The following is a 22,868-nucleotide window of genomic DNA, read 5'->3' on the forward strand; positions in this document are numbered from 1 at the left end:
GTGTGACTGAGTGACCATAAATCAGTATACACGGGTGTGACTGAGTGACCATAAATCTGTACACACGGGTATGACTGAGTGACCATAAATCTGTATAGACAGGTGTGACTGAGTGACCATAAATCTGTATACACGGGTGTGACTGAGTGACCATAAATCTGTATACACGGGTATGACTGAGTGATCATAAATCTGTATACACGGGTATAACTGAGTGACCATAAATCTGTACACGGGTATAACTGAGTGACCATAAATCTGTATACACGGGTATAACTGAGTGACCATAAATCTGTATACACGGGTATAACTGAGTGACCATAAATCTGTATACACGGGTATAACTGAGTGACCATAAATCTGTATACACGGGTATAACTGAGTGACCATAAATCTGTATACACGGGTATGACTGAGTGACCATAAATCTGTACACACGGGTGTGACTGAGTGACAATAAATCTGTACACACGGGTGTGACTGAGTGACCATTAATCTGTATACACGGGTATGACTGAGTGACCATAAATCTGTATACATGGGTGTGACTGAGTGACCATAAATCTGTATACACGGGTGTGACTGAGTGACCATAAATCTGTATACATGGGTGTGACTGAGTGACCATAAATCTGTATACATGGGTGTGACTGAGTGACCATAAATCTGTACACGGGTGTGACTGAGTGACCATAAATCTGTACACACGGGTATGACTGAGTGACCATAAATCTGTATACACAGGTGTGACTGAGTGACCATAAATCTGTACACGGGTATAACTGAGTGATCATAAATCTGTATACACGGGTATAACTGAGTGACCATAAATCTGTACACGGGTATAACTGAGTGACCATAAATCTGTATACACGGGTATAACTGAGTGACCATAAATCTGTATACACGGGTATAACTGAGTGACCATAAATCTGTATACACGGGTATAACTGAGTGACCATAAATCTGTACACGGGTATGACTGAGTGACCATAAATCTGTATACATGGGTGTGACTGAGTGACCATAAATCTGTACACACGGGTGTGACTGAGTGACCATAAATCTGTATACACGGGTATAACTGAGTGACCATAAATCTGTACACGGGTGTGACTGAGTGACCATAAATCTGTACACACGGGTGTGACTGAGTGACCATAAATCTGTACACACGGGTATGACTGAGTGACCATAAATCTGTATACACAGGTGTGACTGAGTGACCATAAATCTGTATACATGGGTGTGACTGAGTGACAATAAATCTGTACACACGGGTGTGACTGAGTGACCATAAATCTGTATACACGGGTATAACTGAGTGACCATAAATCTGTACACGGGTGTGACTGAGTGACCATAAATCTGTATACACGGGTGTGACTGAGTGACAATAAATCTGTACACACGGGTGTGACTGAGTGACCATAAATCTGTATTCACGGGTGTGACTGAGTGACCATAAATCTGTACACACGGGTGTGACTGAGTGACCATTAATCTGTACACACGGGTGTGACTGAGTGACCATAAATCTGTACACACGGGTGTGACTGAGTGACCATTAATCTGTACACACGGGTGTGACTGAGTGACCATAAATCTGTACACACGGGTGTGACTGAGTGACCATAAATCTGTATACACGGGTGTGACTGAGTGACCATAAATCTGTATACACGGGTATAACTGAGTGATCATAAATCTGTAGACACGGGTGTGACTGAGTGACCATAAATCTGTACACACGGGTGTGACTGAGTGACCATAAATCTGTACACACGGGTGTGACTGAGTGACCATTAATCTGTATACACGGGTGTGACTGAGTGACCATAAATCTGTACACACGGGTGTGACTGAGTGACCATAAATCTGTACACACGGGTGTGACTGAGTGACCATTAATCTGTACACACGGGTGTGACTGAGTGACCATAAATCTGTACACACGGGTGTGACTGAGTGACCATAAATCTGTACACACGGGTATGACTGAGTGACCATAAATCTGTATACACGGGTGTGACTGAGTGACCATAAATCTGTACACGGGTATGACTGAGTGACCATAAATCTGTACACACGGGTGTGACTGAGTGACCATTAATCTGTACACACGGGTGTGACTGAGTGACCATAAATCTGTACACGGGTGTGAGTGAGTGACCATAAATCTGTACACGGGTGTGACTGAGTGACCATAAATCTGTATACACGGGTGTGACTGAGTGACCATAAATCTGTATACACGGGTGTGACTGAGTGACCATTAATCTGTACACACGGGTGTGACTGAGTGACCATAAATCTGTATACACGGGTGTGACTGAGTGACAATAAATCTGTACACACGGGTGTGACTGAGTGACCATTAATCTGTACACACGGGTGTGACTGAGTGACCATAAATCTGTACACACGGGTGTGACTGAGTGACCATAAATCTGTATACACGGGTGTGACTGAGTGACCATAAATCTGTACACACGGGTGTGACTGAGTGACCATAAATCTGTACACACGGGTGTGACTGAGTGACCATAAATCTGTATACACGGGTGTGACTGAGTGACCATAAATCTGTATACACGGGTGTGACTGAGTGACCATAAATCTGTATACACGGGTGTGACTGAGTGACCATAAATCTGTATACACGGGTGTGACTGAGTGACCATAAATCTGTATACACGGGTGTGACTGAGTGACCATAAATCTGTACACGGGTGTGACTGAGTGACCATAAATCTGTATACACGGGTGTGACTGAGTGACCATAAATCTGTACACGGGTGTGACTGAGTGACCATAAATCTGTACACGGGTGTGACTGAGTGACCATAAATCTGTACACGGGTGTGACTGAGTGACCATTAATCTGTACACACGGGTGTGACTGAGTGACCATAAGTCTGTACACACGGGTGTGACTGAGTGACCATAAATCTGTATACACGGGTGTGACTGAGTGACCATAAATCTGTATACACGGGTGTGACTGAGTGACCATAAATCTGTACACGGGTGTGACTGAGTGACCATAAATCTGTACACGGGTGTGACTGAGTGACCATAAATCTGTACACGGGTGTGACTGAGTGACCATTAATCTGTACACACGGGTGTGACTCAGTGACCATAAATCTGTACACGGGTGTGAGTGAGTGACCATAAATCTGTACACACGGGTGTGACTGAGTGACCATAAGTCTGTACACACGGGTGTGACTGAGTGACCATAAATCTGTACACACGGGTGTGACTGAGTGACCATAAATCTGTATACACGGGTGTGACTGAGTGACCATAAGTCTGTATACACGGGTGTGACTGAGTGACCATAAATCTGTATACACGGGTGTGACTGAGTGACCATAAGTCTGTATACACGGGTGTGACTGAGTGACCATAAATCAGTACACACGGGTGTGACTGAGTGACCATAAATCTGTATACACGGGTGTGACTGAGTGACCATAAATCTGTATACACGGGTGTGACTGAGTGACCATAAATCTGTATACACGGGTGTGACTGAGTGACCATAAATCTGTACACACGGGTGTGACTGAGTGACCATAAATCTGTATACACGGGTGTGACTGAGTGACCATAAATCTGTATACACGGGTGTGACTGAGTGACCATAAATCTGTACACGGGTGTGAGTGAGTGACCATAAATCTGTACACACGGGTGTGACTGAGTGACCATAAATCTGTACACACGGGTGTGACTGAGTGACCATAAATCTGTACACGGGTGTGAGTGAGTGACCATAAATCTGTATACACGGGTGTGAGTGAGTGACCATAAATCTGTACACACGGGTGTGACTGAGTGACCATAAATCTGTATACACGGGTGTGACTGAGTGACCATAAATCTGTATACACGGGTATAACTGAGTGACCATAAATCTGTACACACGGGTGTGACTGAGTGACCATAAATCTGTACACGGGTGTGACTGAGTGACCATAAATCTGTACACGGGTGTGACTGAGTGACCATAAATCTGTACACGGGTGTGACTGAGTGACCATAAATCTGTATACACGGGTGTGACTGAGTGACCATAAATCTGTACACGGGTGTGACTGAGTGACCATAAATCTGTACACGGGTGTGACTGAGTGACCATAAATCTGTATACACGGGTGTGACTGAGTGACCATAAATCTGTATACACGGGTATGACTGAGTGACCATAAATCTGTACACACGGGTGTGACTGAGTGACCATAAATCTGTACACGGGTGTGACTGAGTGACCATAAATCTGTATACACGGGTGTGACTGAGTGACCATAAATCTGTATACACGGGTGTGACTGAGTGACCATAAATCTGTACACGGGTGTGACTGAGTGACCATAAATCTGTACACACGGGTGTGACTGAGTGACCATAAATCTGTATACACGGGTGTGACTGAGTGACCATAAATCTGTACACGGGTGTGACTGAGTGACCATAAATCTGTACACGGGTGTGACTGAGTGACCATAAATCTGTACACACGGGTGTGACTGAGTGACCATAAATCTGTACACACGGGTGTGACTGAGTGACCATAAATCTGTACACACGGGTGTGACTGAGTGATCATAAATCTGTATACACGGGTATGACTGAGTGATCATAAATCTGTATACACGGGTGTGACTGAGTGACCATTAATCTGTATACACGGGTGTGACTGAGTGACAATAAATCTGTATACACGGGTGTGACTGAGTGACAATAAATCTGTATACACGGGTGTGACTGAGTGACCATAAATCTGTATACACGGGTGTGACTGAGTGACCATAAATCTGTATACACGGGTGTGACTGAGTGACCATAAATCTGTACACATGGGTGTGACTGAGTGACCATTAATCTGTACACATGGGTGTGACTGAGTGACCATTAATCTGTATACACGGGTGTGACTGAGTGATCATAAATCTGTATACACGGGTGTGACTGAGTGACCATTAATCTGTATACACGGGTGTGACTGAGTGACAATAAATCTGTATACACGGGTGTGACTGAGTGACAATAAATCTGTATACATGGGTGTGACTGAGTGACCATAAATCTGTACACGGGTTGACTGAGTGACCATAAATCTGTACACACGGGTGTGACTGAGTGACCATAAATCTGTACACGGGTGTGACTGAGTGACCATAAATCTGTACACGGGTGTGACTGAGTGACCATAAATCTGTATACACGGGTGTGACTGAGTGACCATAAATCTGTACACACGGGTGTGATTGAGTGACCATAAATCAGTACACGGGTGTGACTGAGTGACCATAAATCTGTACACGGGTGTGACTGAGTGACCATAAATCTGTATACACGGGTGTGACTGAGTGACCATAAATCTGTACACACGGGTGTGACTGAGTGACCATAAATCTGTATACACGGGTTGACTGAGTGACCATAAATCTGTATTCACGGGAGTGACTGAGTGACCATAAATCTGTATACACGGGTGTGACTGAGTGACCATAAATCTGTATACACGGGTGTGACTGAGTGACCATAAATCTGTATTCACGGGAGTGACTGAGTGACCATAAATCTGTATACACGGGGGTGAATGAGTGACAATAAATCTGTATACACGGGTGTGACTGAGTGACCATTAATCTGTACATGGGTGTGACTGAGTGACCATAAATCTGTATACACAGGTTGACTGAGTGACCATAAATCTGTACACACGGGTATAACTGAGTGATCATAAATCTGTATACACGGGTGTGACTGAGTGACCATAAATCTGTATACACGGATATAACTGAGTGATCATAAATCTGTATACACGGGTGTGACTGAGTGATCATAAATCTGTATACACGGATATAACTGAGTGACCATTAATCTGTATACACGGGTTGACTGAGTGACCATAAATGTGTATACACGGGTATAACTGAGTGACCAAAAATCTGAAAAAACACGAGAATAACTGAGTGACCATTAATCTGTATACACGGGTGTGACTGAGTGACCATAAATCTGTACACAGGTATAACTGAGTGACCATAAATCTGTACACGGGTGTGACTGAGTGACCATAAATTCCAATTTGGACTTGAGCACTCATTCAGTTGGGGGGCTCCAGTGATGTGAGTATACAGTCGGGGGCTCCAGTGGTGTATTTATACAGTCGGGGAACTCCAGTGGTGTGTTTATACAGTCGAGGAACTCCAGTGGTGTGTTTATACAGTCGGTGGTCTCCAAATGCTGTGTGTATACAGTCAGGGGTCTCCAAATGGTGTGTGTATACAGTCGGGGGGCTCCAAATGGTGTGTTTATATAGTCGGGGGTCTCCAAATGGTCTGTGTATACAGTCGGGGGGCTCCGGTGGTGTGTGTATACAGTGGGGGGGCTCCAGTGGTGCAGGTATACAGTCGGGGGGCTCCAGTGGTGTGGGTATACAGTCGGGGGGCTCCGGTGGTGTGTGTATACAGTGGGGGGGCTCCAGCGGTGTGTATATACAGTCGGGAGGGGGGCTCCAGTGGTGTGGGTATACAGTCGGGGGGGGGGGGCTCCAGTGGTGTGTGTATACAGTGGGGGGGCTCCAGCGGTGTGTATATACAGTCGGGAGGGGGGCTCCAGTGGTGTGGGTATACAGTCGGGGGGGGGGGGCTCCAGTGGTGTGGGTATACAGTCGGGGGGGGGGGGGCTCCAGTGGTGTATTTATACAGTCGGGGGGCTCCAGTGGTGTGTTTATACAGTCGGGGGGCTCCAGTGGTGTATTTATGCAGTTGGGGGGGGCTCCAGTGGTGTGCGTATACAGTCGGGGGGGGGACTCCAGTGGTGTATTTATACAGTCGGGGGGCTCCAGTTGTGTGGTTATACAGTCGGGGGGGGGCTCCAGTGGTGTGGGTATACAGTCGGGGGGGGGGGCTCCAGTGGTGTATTTATATAGTCGGGGGGGCTCCAGTGGTGTGGGTATACAGTCGGGGGGCTCCAGTGGTGTATTTATGCAGTTGGGGGTGGGCTCCAGTGGTGTGGGTATACAGTCGGGGGGGGGGCTCCAGTGGTGTAGGTATACAGTCGGGGGACTCCAGTGGTGTATTTATACAGTCGGGGGGCTCCAGTGGTGTGGTTATACAGTCGGGGGGCTCCAGTGGTGTGGGTATACAGTCGGGGGGGGCTCCAGTGGTGTATTTATATAGTCGGGGGGGGGCTCCAGTGGTGTGGGTATACAGTCGGGGGGCTCCAGTGGTGTGGGTATACAGTCGGGGGGGGCTCCAGTGGTGTGTTTATATAGTCGGGGGGCTCCAGTGGTGTACTTATACAGTCGGGGGGCTCCAGTGGTGTATTTATACAGTCGGGGGGGCTCCAGTGGTGTGTGTATACAGTCGGGGGGGGCTCCGGGGGGGGGCTCCAGTGGTGTGGGTATACAGTCGGGGGACTCCAGTGGTGTGTGTATACAGTCGGGGGACTCCAGTGGTGTATTTATACAGTCGGGGGACTCCAGTGGTGTGGGTATACAGTCGGGGGGGGGCTCCAGTGGTGTGTGTATACAGTCGGGGGGGGGCTCCAGTGGTGTGTGTATACAGTCAGGGGGCTCCAGTGGTGTGGGTATACAGTCAGGGGGCTCCAGTGCTGTGGGTATACAGTCAAGGGGCTCCAGTGGTGTGGGTATACAGTCGGGGGGGGGCTCCAGTGTTGTATTTATATAGTCGGGGGACTCCAGTGGTGTATTTATACAGTCGGGCGACTCCAGTGGTGTGTGTATACAGTCAGGGGGACTCCAGTGGTGTGGGTATACAGTCGGGGGGGGGGGGGCTCCAGTGGTGTGGGTATACAGTCGGGGGGGGGCTCCAGTGGTGTGGGTATACAGTCGGGGGACTCCAGTGGTGTGTGTATACAGTCGGGGGGGGGGGCTCCAGTGGTGTGTGTATACAGTCGGGGGGGGCTCCAGTGGTGTGGGTATACAGTCGGGTGGGGGGCTCCAGTGGTGTGTGTATACAGACGGGAGGCTCCAGTGGTGTGTGTATACAGTCAGGGGGCTCCAGTGGTGTGGGTATACAGGCGGGGGGGGGCTCCAGTGGTGTGTGTATACAGTCGGGGGGGCTCCAGTGGTGTGTGTATACAGTCGGGGGGGGTGGCTCCATTGGTGTTTGTATACAGTCGGGGGGGGGCTCCAGTGGTGTATTTATACAGTCGGGGGGGGACTCCAGTGGTGTATTTATACAGTCGGGGGGCTCCAGTGGTGTATTTATACATTCGGGGGACTCCAGTGGTGTGGGTATACAGTCGGGGGACTCCAGTGGTGTATTTATACAGTCGGGGGGGGGCTCCAGTGGTGTATTTATACAGTCGGGGGGGGACTCCAGTGGTGTATTTATACAGTCGGGGGGCTCCAGTGGTGTATTTATACAGTCGGGGGACTCCAGTGGTGTGGGTATACAGTCGGGGGGGGCTCCAGTGGTGTGTTTATACAGTCGGGGGGGGGCTCCAGTGGTGTATTTATACAGTCGGGGGGGGGGCTCCAGTGGTGTGTGTATACAGTCGGGGGGGGCTCCAGTGGTGTGGGTATACAGTCGGGGGGGGGCTCCAGTGGTGTGCTGTGGTGTGTGTATACAGTCCGGGGGGTGGGGCTCCAGTGGTGTAGGTATACAGTCAGGGGGGCTCCAGTGGTGTGGGTATACAGTCGGGGGGCTCCAGTGGTGTGGGTATACAGTCGGGGGGGCTCCAGTGGTGTGGGTATAGAGTCGGGGGGCTCCAGTGGTGTGGGTATACAGTCAGGGGGGCTCCAGTGGTGTGGGTATACAGTCGGGGGGCTCCAGTGGTGTGGGTATACAGTCGGGGGGGTGGGCTCCAGTGGTGTATTTATACAGTCGTGGGTCTCCAGTGGTGTATTTATACAGACGGGGGGGGGCTCCAGTGGTGTGGGTATACAGTCGGGGGGCGGGCTCCAGTGGTGTGTGTATACAGTCGGGGGGGGCTCCAGTGGTGTGGGTATACAGTCGGGGGGGGGGGCTCCAGTGGTGTGTGTATACAGTCGGGGGGGGGGCTCCAGTGGTGTGGGTATACAGTCGGGGGGGCTCCAGTGGTGTGTGTATACAGTCGGGGGGGGGTGTGGCTCCAGTGGTGTGTGTATACAGTCGGGGGGGCTCCAGTGGTGTATTTATACAGTCGGGGGGGGACTCCAGTGGTGTATTTATACAGTCGGGGGGCTCCAGTGGTGTATTTATACAGTCGGGGGACTCCAGTGGTGTGGGTATACAATCGGGGGACTCCAGTGGTGTATTTATACAGTCGGGGGCGGGGGGGCTCCAGTGGTGTGGGTATACAGTCGGGGGGGGTACTCCAGTGGTGTGGGTATACAGTCAGGGGGGGGGGCTCCAGTGGTGTGGGTATACAGTCGGGGGGGGGACTCCAGTGGTGTGGGTATACAGTCGGGGGGGGGACTCCAGTGGTGTATTTATACAGTCGGGGGGCTCCAGTTGTGTGGTTATACAGTCGGGGGGGGGCTCCAGTGGTGTGGGTATACAGTCGGGGGGGGGGGCTCCAGTGGTGTATTTATATAGTCGGGGGGGCTCCAGTGGTGTGGGTATACAGTCGGGGGGCTCCAGTGGTGTATTTATGCAGTTGGGGGTGGGCTCCAGTGGTGTGGGTATACAGTCGGGGGGGGGGGCTCCAGTGGTGTAGGTATACAGTCGGGGGACTCCAGTGGTGTATTTATACAGTCGGGGGGCTCCAGTGGTGTGGTTATACAGTCGGGGGGCTCCAGTGGTGTGGGTATACAGTCGGGGGGGGCTCCAGTGGTGTATTTATATAGTCGGGGGGGGGCTCCAGTGGTGTGGGTATACAGTCGGGGGGCTCCAGTGGTGTGGGTATACAGTCGGGGGGGGCTCCAGTGGTGTGTTTATATAGTCGGGGGGCTCCAGTGGTGTACTTATACAGTCGGGGGGCTCCAGTGGTGTATTTATACAGTCGGGGGGGCTCCAGTGGTGTGTGTATACAGTCGGGGGGGGCTCCGGGGGGGGGCTCCAGTGGTGTGGGTATACAGTCGGGGGACTCCAGTGGTGTGTGTATACAGTCGGGGGACTCCAGTGGTGTATTTATACAGTCGGGGGACTCCAGTGGTGTGGGTATACAGTCGGGGGGGGGCTCCAGTGGTGTGTGTATACAGTCGGGGGGGGGGCTCCAGTGGTGTGTGTATACAGTCAGGGGGCTCCAGTGGTGTGGGTATACAGTCAGGGGGCTCCAGTGCTGTGGGTATACAGTCAAGGGGCTCCAGTGGTGTGGGTATACAGTCGGGGGGGGGGCTCCAGTGTTGTATTTATATAGTCGGGGGACTCCAGTGGTGTATTTATACAGTCGGGCGACTCCAGTGGTGTGTGTATACAGTCAGGGGGACTCCAGTGGTGTGGGTATACAGTCGGGGGGGGGGGCTCCAGTGGTGTGGGTATACAGTCGGGGGGGGGGCTCCAGTGGTGTGGGTATACAGTCGGGGGACTCCAGTGGTGTGTGTATACAGTCGGGGGGGGGCTCCAGTGGTGTGTGTATACAGTCGGGGGGGGCTCCAGTGGTGTGGGTATACAGTCGGGTGGGGGGCTCCAGTGGTGTGTGTATACAGACGGGAGGCTCCAGTGGTGTGTGTATACAGTCAGGGGGCTCCAGTGGTGTGGGTATACAGGCGGGGGGGGGCTCCAGTGGTGTGTGTATACAGTCGGGGGGGCTCCAGTGGTGTGTGTATACAGTCGGGGGGGGTGGCTCCATTGGTGTTTGTATACAGTCGGGGGGGGGGCTCCAGTGGTGTATTTATACAGTCGGGGGGGGACTCCAGTGGTGTATTTATACAGTCGGGGGGCTCCAGTGGTGTATTTATACAGTCGGGGGACTCCAGTGGTGTGGGTATACAGTCGGGGGACTCCAGTGGTGTATTTATACAGTCGGGGGGGGCTCCAGTGGTGTATTTATACAGTCGGGGGGGGACTCCAGTGGTGTATTTATACAGTCGGGGGGCTCCAGTGGTGTATTTATACAGTCGGGGGACTCCAGTGGTGTGGGTATACAGTCGGGGGGGGCTCCAGTGGTGTGTTTATACAGTCGGGGGGGGGGCTCCAGTGGTGTGGGTATACAGTCGGGGGGGGGGCTCCAGTGGTGTGCTGTGGTGTGTGTATACAGTCCGGGGGGTGGGGCTCCAGTGGTGTAGGTATACAGTCAGGGGGGCTCCAGTGGTGTGGGTATACAGTCGGGGGGCTCCAGTGGTGTGGGTATACAGTCGGGGGGGCTCCAGTGGTGTGGGTATACAGTCGGGGGGCTCCAGTGGTGTGGGTATACAGTCAGGGGGGCTCCAGTGGTGTGGGTATACAGTCGGGGGGCTCCAGTGGTGTGGGTATACAGTCGGGGGGGTGGGCTCCAGTGGTGTATTTATACAGTCGTGGGTCTCCAGTGGTGTATTTATACAGACGGGGGGGGGCTCCAGTGGTGTGGGTATACAGTCGGGGGGCGGGCTCCAGTGGTGTGTGTATACAGTCGGGGGGGGCTCCAGTGGTGTGGGTATACAGTCGGGGGGGGGACTCCAGTGGTGTGTGTATACAGTCGGGGGGGGGCTCCAGTGGTGTGGGTATACAGTCGGGGGGGCTCCAGTGGTGTGTTTATACAGTCGGGGGGGGGGTGTGGCTCCAGTGGTGTGTGTATACAGTCGGGGGGGCTCCAGTGGTGTATTTATACAGTCGGGGGGGGACTCCAGTGGTGTATTTATACAGTCGGGGGGCTCCAGTGGTGTATTTATACAGTCGGGGGACTCCAGTGGTGTGGGTATACAATCGGGGGACTCCAGTGGTGTATTTATACAGTCGGGGGCGGGGGGGCTCCAGTGGTGTGGGTATACAGTCGGGGGGGGTACTCCAGTGGTGTGGGTATACAGTCAGGGGGGGGGGCTCCAGTGGTGTGGGTATACAGTCGGGGGGGGGACTCCAGTGGTGTGGGTATACAGTCGGTGGGGCGGACTCCAGTGGTGTGGGTATACAGTCGGGGGGGGGGGCTCCAGTGGTGTGGGTATACAGTCGGGGGGGGGAACTCCTGTGGTGTGGGTATACAGTCGGGGGGGGGGGCTCCAGTGGTGTATTTATACAGTCGGGGGGGGGGCTCCAGTGGTGTATTTATACAGTCGGGGGGGCTCCAGTGTTGTATTTATACAGTCGGGGGACTCCAGTGGTGTGGGTATTCAGTCGGGGGGGGAACTCTAGTAGTGTGGGTATACAGTCGGGGGGGGACTCCAGAGGTGTGGGTATACAGTCGGGGGGGGGGCTCCAGTGGTGTGGGTATACAGTCGGGGGGGGCACCATTGGTGTGGGTATACAGTCGGAGGGGGGGGGACTCTAGCGGTGTGGGTATACAGTCGGGGGGGGGACTCCAGTGGTGTGTTTATACAGTCGGGGGGGGGCTCCAGTGGTGTGGGTATACAGTCGGAGGGGGGGGGACTCTAGTGGTGTGGGTATACAGTCGGGGGGGGGACTCCAGTGGTGTGGATATACAGTCGGTGGGGGGGGGCTCCAGTGGTGTGGGTATACAGTCTGGGGGGGGATTCCAGTGGTGTGGGTATACAGTCGGTGGGGGGACTCCAGTGGTGTGGGTATACAGTCGGGGGGTGGGACTCCAGAGGTGTGGGTATACTGTCGGTGGGGGGGACTCCAGTGGTGTGGGTATACAGTCGGGGGGGGCTCCAGTGGTGTGGGTATACAGTCGGGGGGGACTCCAGTGGTGTGGGTATACAGTCGGGGGGGGCTCCAGTGGTGTGGGTATACAGTCGGTGGGGGGGTACTCCAGTGGTGTGGGTATACAGTCGGGGGGGGGGGACTCTCGTGGTGTGGGTATACAGTCGGGGGGGGGCTCCAGTGGTGTGGGTATACAGTCGGTGGGGGGGTACTCCAGTGGTGTGGGTATACAGTCAGGGGGGGCTCCAGTGGTGTGTGTATGCAGTCGGGGGGGGGGGCTCCAGTGGTGTGGGTATACAGTCGGGGGGGGCTCCAGTGGTGTATTTATACAGTCGGGGGACTCCAGTGGTGTGTGTATACAGTTGGGGGGGCTCCAGTGGTGTGCAGTGGTGTGTGTATACAGTCCGGGGGGGCTCCAGTGGTGTGGGTATACAGTCAGGGGGGCTCCAGTGGTGTGGGTATACAGTCGGGGGCTCCAGTGGTGTGGGTATACAGTCGGGGGGGGGCTCCAGTGGTCTGCAGTGGTGTGTGTATACAGTCGGGGGGGGGCTCCAGTGGTGTGGGTATACAGTCGGGAGGGTGGGCTCCAGTGGTGTATTTATACAGTCGTGGGTCTCCAGTGGTGTTATTTATACAGACGGGGAGGGGCTCCAGTGGTGTGGTTATACAGTCGGGGGGCTCCAGTGGTGTATTTATACAGTCGGGGGACTCCAGTGGTGTGGGTATACAGTCGGGGGACTCCAGTGGTGTATTTATACAGTCGGGGGGGGGCTCCAGTGGTGTGGGTATACAGTCGGGGGGGGGACTGCAGTGGTGTGGGTATACAGTCGGGGGGGGGCTCCAGTGGTGTGGGTATACAGTCGGGGGGGGGACTCCAGTGGTGTGGGTATCCAGTCGGGGGGGGGGGAATCCTGTGGTGTGGGTATACAGTCGGGGGGGGGCTCCAGTGGTGTGTTTATATAGTCGGGGGGCTCCAGTGGTGTACTTATACAGTCGGGGGGCTCCAGTGGTGTATTTATACAGTCGGGGGGGCTCCAGTGGTGTGTGTATACAGTCGGGGGGGGCTCCGGGGGGGGGCTCCAGTGGTGTGGGTATACAGTCGGGGGACTCCAGTGGTGTGTGTATACAGTCGGGGGACTCCAGTGGTGTATTTATACAGTCGGGGGACTCCAGTGGTGTGGGTATACAGTCGGGGGGGGCTCCAGTGGTGTGTGTATACAGTCGGGGGGGGGGCTCCAGTGGTGTGTGTATACAGTCAGGGGGCTCCAGTGGTGTGGGTATACAGTCAGGGGGCTCCAGTGCTGTGGGTATACAGTCAAGGGGCTCCAGTGGTGTGGGTATACAGTCGGGGGGGGGGGCTCCAGTGTTGTATTTATATAGTCGGGGGACTCCAGTGGTGTATTTATACAGTCGGGCGACTCCAGTGGTGTGTGTATACAGTCAGGGGGACTCCAGTGGTGTGGGTATACAGTCGGGGGGGGCTCCAGTGGTGTGGGTATACAGTCGGGGGGGGGCTCCAGTGGTGTGGGTATACAGTCGGGGGACTCCAGTGGTGTGTGTATACAGTCGGGGGGGGGCTCCAGTGGTGTGTGTATACAGTCGGGGGGGCTCCAGTGGTGTGGGTATACAGTCGGGTGGGGGGCTCCAGTGGTGTGAGTATACAGACGGGAGGCTCCAGTGGTGTGTGTATACAGTCAGGGGGCTCCAGTGGTGTGGGTATACAGGCGGGGGGGGCTCCAGTGGTGTGTGTATACAGTCGGGGGGGCTCCAGTGGTGTGTGTATACAGTCGGGGGGGGTGGCTCCATTGGTGTTTGTATACAGTCGGGGGGGGGCTCCAGTGGTGTATTTATACAGTCGGGGGGGGGACTCCAGTGGTGTATTTATACAGTCGGGGGGCTCCAGTGGTGTATTTATACAGTCGGGGGACTCCAGTGGTGTGGGTATACAGTCGGGGGACTCCAGTGGTGTATTTATACAGTCGGGGGGGGCTCCAGTGGTGTATTTATACAGTCGGGGGGGGACTCCAGTGGTGTATTTATACAGTCGGGGGGCTCCAGTGGTGTATTTATACAGTCGGGGGACTCCAGTGGTGTGGGTATACAGTCGGGGGGGTGGGCTCCAGTGGTGTATTTATACAGTCGTGGGTCTCCAGTGGTGTATTTATACAGACGGGGGGGGGGGCTCCAGTGGTGTGGGTATACAGTCGGGGGGCGGGCTCCAGTGGTGTGTGTATACAGTCGGGGGGGGGCTCCAGTGGTGTGGGTATACAGTCGGGGGGGGGCTCCAGTGGTGTGTGTATACAGTCGGGGGGGGGCTCCAGTGGTGTGGGTATACAGTCGGGGGGGCTCCAGTGGTGTGTGTATACAGTCGGGGGGGGGTGTGGCTCCAGTGGTGTGTGTATACAGTCGGGGGGGCTCCAGTGGTGTATTTATACAGTCGGGGGGGGACCCCAGTGGTGTATTTATACAGTCGGGGGGCTCCAGTGGTGTGGGTATACAATCGGGGGACTCCAGTGGTGTATTTATACAGTCGGAGGCGGGGGGGCTCCAGTGGTGTGGGTATACAGTCGGGGGGGGTACTCCAGTGGTGTGGGTATACAGTCAGGGGGGGGGCTCCAGTGGTGTGGGTATACAGTCGGGGGGGGTGGCTCCAGTGGTGTGGGTATACAGTCGGGGGGGGGGACTCCAGTGGTGTGGGTATACAGTCGGGGGGGGCTCCAGTGGAGTGGTTATACAGTCAGGGGGGGACTCCAGTGGTGTGGGTATACAGTCGGTGGGGCGGACTCCAGTGGTGTGGGTATACAGTTGGGGGGGGGACTCCAGTGGTGTGGGTATCCAGTCGGGGGGACGGACTCCTGTGGTGTGGGTATACAGTCGGGGGGGGGGCTCCAGTGGTGTATTTATACAGTCGGGGGACTCCAGTGGTGTGGGTATACAGTCGGGGGGGGGCTCCAGTGGTGTGGGTATACAGTCGGAGGGGGGGAGGCTCCAGTGGTGTGGGTATACAGTCGGGGGGGGGACTCTAGTGGTGTGGGTATACAGTCGGGGGGGGCTCCAGTGGTGTTGGTATACAGTCGGGGGGGGGCTCCAGTGGTGACTGAGTGACCATAAATCTGTATTCACGGGAGTGACTGAGTGACCATAAATCTGTACACACGGGTGTGACTGAGTGACCATAAATCAGTACACACGGGTATAACTGAGTGACCATTAATCTGTACACACGGGTGTGACTGAGTGACCATAAATCTGTACACGGGTATAACTGAGTGACCATAAATCTGTATACACGGGTATAACTGAGTGACCATAAATCTGTATACACGGGTATAACTGAGTGACCATAAATCTGTATACACGGGTATAACTGAGTGACCATAAATCTGTACACGGGTATGACTGAGTGACCATAAATCTGTATACATGGGTGTGACTGAGTGACCATAAATCTGTACACGGGTATAACTGAGTGATCATAAATCTGTATACACGGGTATAACTGAGTGACCATAAATCTGTACACGGGTATAACTGAGTGACCATAAATCTGTATACACGGGTTATAACTGAGTGACCATAAATCTGTATACACGGGTATAACTGAGTGACCATAAATCTGTATACACGGGTATAACTGAGTGACCATAAATCTGTACACGGGTGTGACTGAGTGACCATAAATCTGTATACACGGGTGTGACTGAGTGACCATAAATCTGTACACGGGTGTGACTGAGTGACCATAAATCTGTACACGGGTGTGACTGAGTGACCATAAATCTGTACACGGGTGTGACTGAGTGACCATTAATCTGTACACACGGGTGTGACTGAGTGACCATAAGTCTGTACACACGGGTGTGACTGAGTGACCATAAATCTGTATACACGGGTGTGACTGAGTGACCATAAATCTGTATACACGGGTGTGACTGAGTGACCATAAAACTGTACACGGGTGTGACTGAGTGACCATAAATCTGTACACGGGTGTGACTGAGTGACCATAAATCTGTACACGGGTGTGACTGAGTGACCATTAATCTGTACACACGGGTGTGACTCAGTGACCATAAATCTGTACACGGGTGTGAGTGAGTGACCATAAATCTGTACACACGGGTGTGACTGAGTGACCATAAGTCTGTACACACGGGTGTGACTGAGTGACCATAAATCTGTACACACGGGTGTGACTGAGTGACCATAAATCTGTATACACGGGTGTGACTGAGTGACCATAAGTCTGTATACACGGGTGTGACTGAGTGACCATAAATCTGTATACACGGGTGTGACTGAGTGACCATAAGTCTGTATACACGGGTGTGACTGAGTGACCATAAATCAGTACACACGGGTGTGACTGAGTGACCATAAATCTGTATACACGGGTGTGACTGAGTGACCATAAATCTGTATACACGGGTGTGACTGAGTGACCATAAATCTGTATACACGGGTGTGACTGAGTGACCATAAATCTGTACACACGGGTGTGACTGAGTGACCATAAATCTGTATACACGGGTGTGACTGAGTGACCATAAATCTGTATACACGGGTGTGACTGAGTGACCATAAATCTGTACACGGGTGTGAGTGAGTGACCATAAATCTGTACACACGGGTGTGACTGAGTGACCATAAATCTGTACACACGGGTGTGACTGAGTGACCATAAATCTGTACACGGGTGTGAGTGAGTGACCATAAATCTGTATACACGGGTGTGAGTGAGTGACCATAAATCTGTACACACGGGTGTGACTGAGTGACCATAAATCTGTATACACGGGTGTGACTGAGTGACCATAAATCTGTATACACGGGTATAACTGAGTGACCATAAATCTGTACACACGGGTGTGACTGAGTGACCATAAATCTGTACACGGGTGTGACTGAGTGACCATAAATCTGTACACGGGTGTGACTGAGTGACCATAAATCTGTATACACGGGTGTGACTGAGTGACCATAAATCTGTACACGGGTGTGACTGAGTGACCATAAATCTGTACACGGGTGTGACTGAGTGACCATAAATCTGTATACACGGGTGTGACTGAGTGACCATAAATCTGTATACACGGGTATAACTGAGTGACCATAAATCTGTACACACGGGTGTGACTGAGTGACCATAAATCTGTACACGGGTGTGACTGAGTGACCATAAATCTGTATACACGGGTGTGACTGAGTGACCATAAATCTGTATACACGGGTGTGACTGAGTGACCATAAATCTGTACACGGGTGTGACTGAGTGACCATAAATCTGTACACACGGGTGTGACTGAGTGACCATAAATCTGTATACACGGGTGTGACTGAGTGACCATAAATCTGTACACGGGTGTGACTGAGTGACCATAAATCTGTACACGGGTGTGACTGAGTGACCATAAATCTGTACACACGGGTGTGACTGAGTGACCATAAATCTGTACACACGGGTGTGACTGAGTGACCATAAATCTGTACACACGGGTGTGACTGAGTGATCATAAATCTGTATACACGGGTATGACTGAGTGATCATAAATCTGTATACACGGGTGTGACTGAGTGACCATTAATCTGTATACACGGGTGTGACTGAGTGACAATAAATCTGTATACACGGGTGTGACTGAGTGACAATAAATCTGTATACACGGGTGTGACTGAGTGACCATAAATCTGTATACACGGGTGTGACTGAGTGACCATAAATCTGTATACACGGGTGTGACTGAGTGACCATAAATCTGTACACATGGGTGTGACTGAGTGACCATTAATCTGTACACATGGGTGTGACTGAGTGACCATTAATCTGTATACACGGGTGTGACTGAGTGATCATAAATCTGTATACACGGGTGTGACTGAGTGACCATTAATCTGTATACACGGGTGTGACTGAGTGACAATAAATCTGTATACACGGGTGTGACTGAGTGACAATAAATCTGTATACATGGGTGTGACTGAGTGACCATAAATCTGTACACGGGTTGACTGAGTGACCATAAATCTGTACACACGGGTGTGACTGAGTGACCATAAATCTGTACACGGGTGTGACTGAGTGACCATAAATCTGTACACGGGTGTGACTGAGTGACCATAAATCTGTATACACGGGTGTGACTGAGTGACCATAAATCTGTACACACGGGTGTGATTGAGTGACCATAAATCTGTACACGGGTGTGACTGAGTGACCATAAATCTGTACACGGGTGTGACTGAGTGACCATAAATCTGTATACACGGGTGTGACTGAGTGACCATAAATCTGTACACACGGGTGTGACTGAGTGACCATAAATCTGTATACACGGGTTGACTGAGTGACCATAAATCTGTATTCACGGGAGTGACTGAGGGACCATAAATCTGTATACACGGGTGTGACTGAGTGACCATAAATCTGTATACACGGGTGTGACTGAGTGACCATAAATCTGTATTCACGGGAGTGACTGAGTGACCATAAATCTGTATACACGGGGGTGAATGAGTGACAATAAATCTGTATACACGGGTGTGACTGAGTGACCATTAATCTGTACATGGGTGTGACTGAGTGACCATAAATCTGTATACACAGTTTGACTGAGTGACCATAAATCTGTACACACGGGTATAACTGAGTGATCATAAATCTGTATACACGGGTGTGACTGAGTGACCATAAATCTGTATACACGGATATAACTGAGTGATCATAAATCTGTATACACGGGTGTGACTGAGTGATCATAAATCTGTATACACGGATATAACTGAGTGACCATTAATCTGTATACACGGGTTGACTGAGTGACCATAAATGTGTATACACGGGTATAACTGAGTGACCAAAAATCTGAAAAAACACGAGAATAACTGAGTGACCATTAATCTGTATACACGGGTGTGACTGAGTGACCATAAATCTGTACACAGGTATAACTGAGTGACCATAAATCTGTACACGGGTGTGACTGAGTGACCATAAATTCCAATTTGGACTTGAGCACTCATTCAGTTGGGGGGCTCCAGTGATGTGAGTATACAGTCGGGGGCTCCAGTGGTGTATTTATACAGTCGGGGAACTCCAGTGGTGTGTTTATACAGTCGAGGAACTCCAGTGGTGTGTTTATACAGTCGGTGGTCTCCAAATGCTGTGTGTATACAGTCAGGGGTCTCCAAATGGTGTGTGTATACAGTCGGGGGGCTCCAAATGGTGTGTTTATATAGTCGGGGGTCTCCAAATGGTCTGTGTATACAGTCGGGGGGCTCCGGTGGTGTGTGTATACAGTGGGGGGGCTCCAGTGGTGCAGGTATACAGTCGGGGGGCTCCAGTGGTGTGGGTATACAGTCGGGGGGCTCCGGTGGTGTGTGTATACAGTGGGGGGGCTCCAGCGGTGTGTATATACAGTCGGGAGGGGGGCTCCAGTGGTGTGGGTATACAGTCGGGGGGGGGGGGGCTCCAGTGGTGTGTGTATACAGTGGGGGGGCTCCAGCGGTGTGTATATACAGTCGGGAGGGGGGCTCCAGTGGTGTGGGTATACAGTCGGGGGGGGGGGGCTCCAGTGGTGTGGCTATACAGTCGGGGGGGGGCTCCAGTGGTGTATTTATACAGTCGGGGGGCTCCAGTGGTGTGTTTATACAGTCGGGGGGCTCCAGTGGTGTATTTATGCAGTTGGGGGGGGCTCCAGTGGTGTGCGTATACAGTCGGGGGGGGGACTCCAGTGGTGTATTTATACAGTCGGGGGGCTCCAGTTGTGTGGTTATACAGTCGGGGGGGGGGCTCCAGTGGTGTGGGTATACAGTCGGGGGGGGGGGCTCCAGTGGTGTATTTATATAGTCGGGGGGGCTCCAGTGGTGTGGGTATACAGTCGGGGGGCTCCAGTGGTGTATTTATGCAGTTGGGGGTGGGCTCCAGTGGTGTGGGTATACAGTCGGGGGGGGGGGGGGGCTCCAGTGGTGTAGGTATACAGTCGGGGGACTCCAGTGGTGTATTTATACAGTCGGGGGGCTCCAGTGGTGTGGTTATACAGTCGGGGGGCTCCAGTGGTGTGGGTATACAGTCGGGGGGGGGGCTCCAGTGGTGTATTTATATAGTCGGGGGGGGGCTCCAGTGGTGTGGGTATACAGTCGAGGGGCTCCAGTGGTGTGGGTATACAGTCGGGGGGGGCTCCAGTGGTGTGTTTATATAGTCGGGGGGCTCCAGTGGTGTACTTATACAGTCGGGGGGCTCCAGTGGTGTATTTATACAGTCGGGGGGGCTCCAGTGGTGTGTGTATACAGTCGGGGGGGGGCTCCGGGGGGGGGCTCCAGTGGTGTGGGTATACAGTCGGGGGACTCCAGTGGTGTGTGTATACAGTCGGGGGACTCCAGTGGTGTATTTATACAGTCGGGGGACTCCAGTGGTGTGGGTATACAGTCGGGGGGGGGCTCCAGTGGTGTGTGTATACAGTCGGGGGGGGGCTCCAGTGGTGTGTGTATACAGTCAGGGGGCTCCAGTGGTGTGGGTATACAGTCAGGGCGCTCCAGTGCTGTGGGTATACAGTCAAGGGGCTCCAGTGGTGTGGGTATACAGTCGGGGGGGGGCTCCAGTGTTGTATTTATATAGTCGGGGGACTCCAGTGGTGTATTTATACAGTCGGGCGACTCCAGTGGTGTGTGTATACAGTCAGGGGGACTCCAGTGGTGTGGGTATACAGTCGGGGGGGGGGGGCTCCAGTGGTGTGGGTATACAGTCGGGGGGGGGCTCCAGTGGTGTGGGTATACAGTCGGGGGACTCCAGTGGTGTGTGTATACAGTCGGGGGGGGGGGCTCCAGTGGTGTGTGTATACAGTCGGGGGGGGCTCCAGTGGTGTGGGTATACAGTCGGGTGGGGGGCTCCAGTGGTGTGTGTATACAGACGGGAGGCTCCAGTGGTGTGTGTATACAGTCAGGGGGCTCCAGTGGTGTGGGTATACAGGCGGGGGGGGCTCCAGTGGTGTGTGTATACAGTCGGGGGGGCTCCAGTGGTGTGTGTATACAGTCGGGGGGGGTGGCTCCATTGGTGTTTGTATACAGTCGGGGGGGGGCTCCAGTGGTGTATTTATACAGTCGGGGGGGGACTCCAGTGGTGTATTTATACAGTCGGGGGGCTCCAGTGGTGTATTTATACAGTCGGGGGACTCCAGTGGTGTGGGTATACAGTCGGGGGACTCCAGTGGTGTATTTATACAGTCGGGGGGGGGCTCCAGTGGTGTATTTATACAGTCGGGGGGGGACTCCAGTGGTGTATTTATACAGTCGGGGGGCTCCAGTGGTGTATTTATACAGTCGGGGGACTCCAGTGGTGTGGGTATACAGTCGGGGGGGGCTCCAGTGGTGTGTTTATACAGTCGGGGGGGGGCTCCAGTGGTGTATTTATACAGTCGGGGGGGGGGCTCCAGTGGTGTGTGTATACAGTCGGGGGGGGCTCCAGTGGTGTGGGTATACAGTCGGGGGGGGGCTCCAGTGGTGTGCTGTGGTGTGTGTATACAGTCCGGGGGGTGGGGCTCCAGTGGTGTAGGTATACAGTCAGGGGGGCTCCAGTGGTGTGGGTATACAGTCGGGGGGCTCCAGTGGTGTGGGTATACAGTCGGGGGGGCTCCAGTGGTGTGGGTATACAGTCGGGGGGCTCCAGTGGTGTGGGTATACAGTCAGGGGGGCTCCAGTGGTGTGGGTATACAGTCGGGGGGCTCCAGTGGTGTGGGTATACAGTCGGGGGGGTGGGCTCCAGTGGTGTATTTATACAGTCGTGGGTCTCCAGTGGTGTATTTATACAGACGGGGGGGGGGCTCCAGTGGTGTGGGTATACAGTCGGGGGGCGGGCTCCAGTGGTGTGTGTATACAGTCGGGGGGGGGCTCCAGTGGTGTGGGTATACAGTCGGGGGGGGGGCTCCAGTGGTGTGTGTATACAGTCGGGGGGGGGGGGCTCCAGTGGTGTGGGTATACAGTCGGGGGGGCTCCAGTGGTGTGTGTATACAGTCGGGGGGGGGGTGTGGCTCCAGTGGTGTGTGTATACAGTCGGGGGGGCTCCAGTGGTGTATTTATACAGTCGGGGGGGGACTCCAGTGGAGTATTTATACAGTCGGGGGGCTCCAGTGGTGTATTTATACAGTCGGGGGACTCCAGTGGTGTGGGTAT

This window comes from Hypanus sabinus, chromosome 25, assembly GCF_030144855.1.
Source record: "Hypanus sabinus isolate sHypSab1 chromosome 25, sHypSab1.hap1, whole genome shotgun sequence".
NCBI lineage: Eukaryota > Metazoa > Chordata > Chondrichthyes > Myliobatiformes > Dasyatidae > Hypanus > Hypanus sabinus.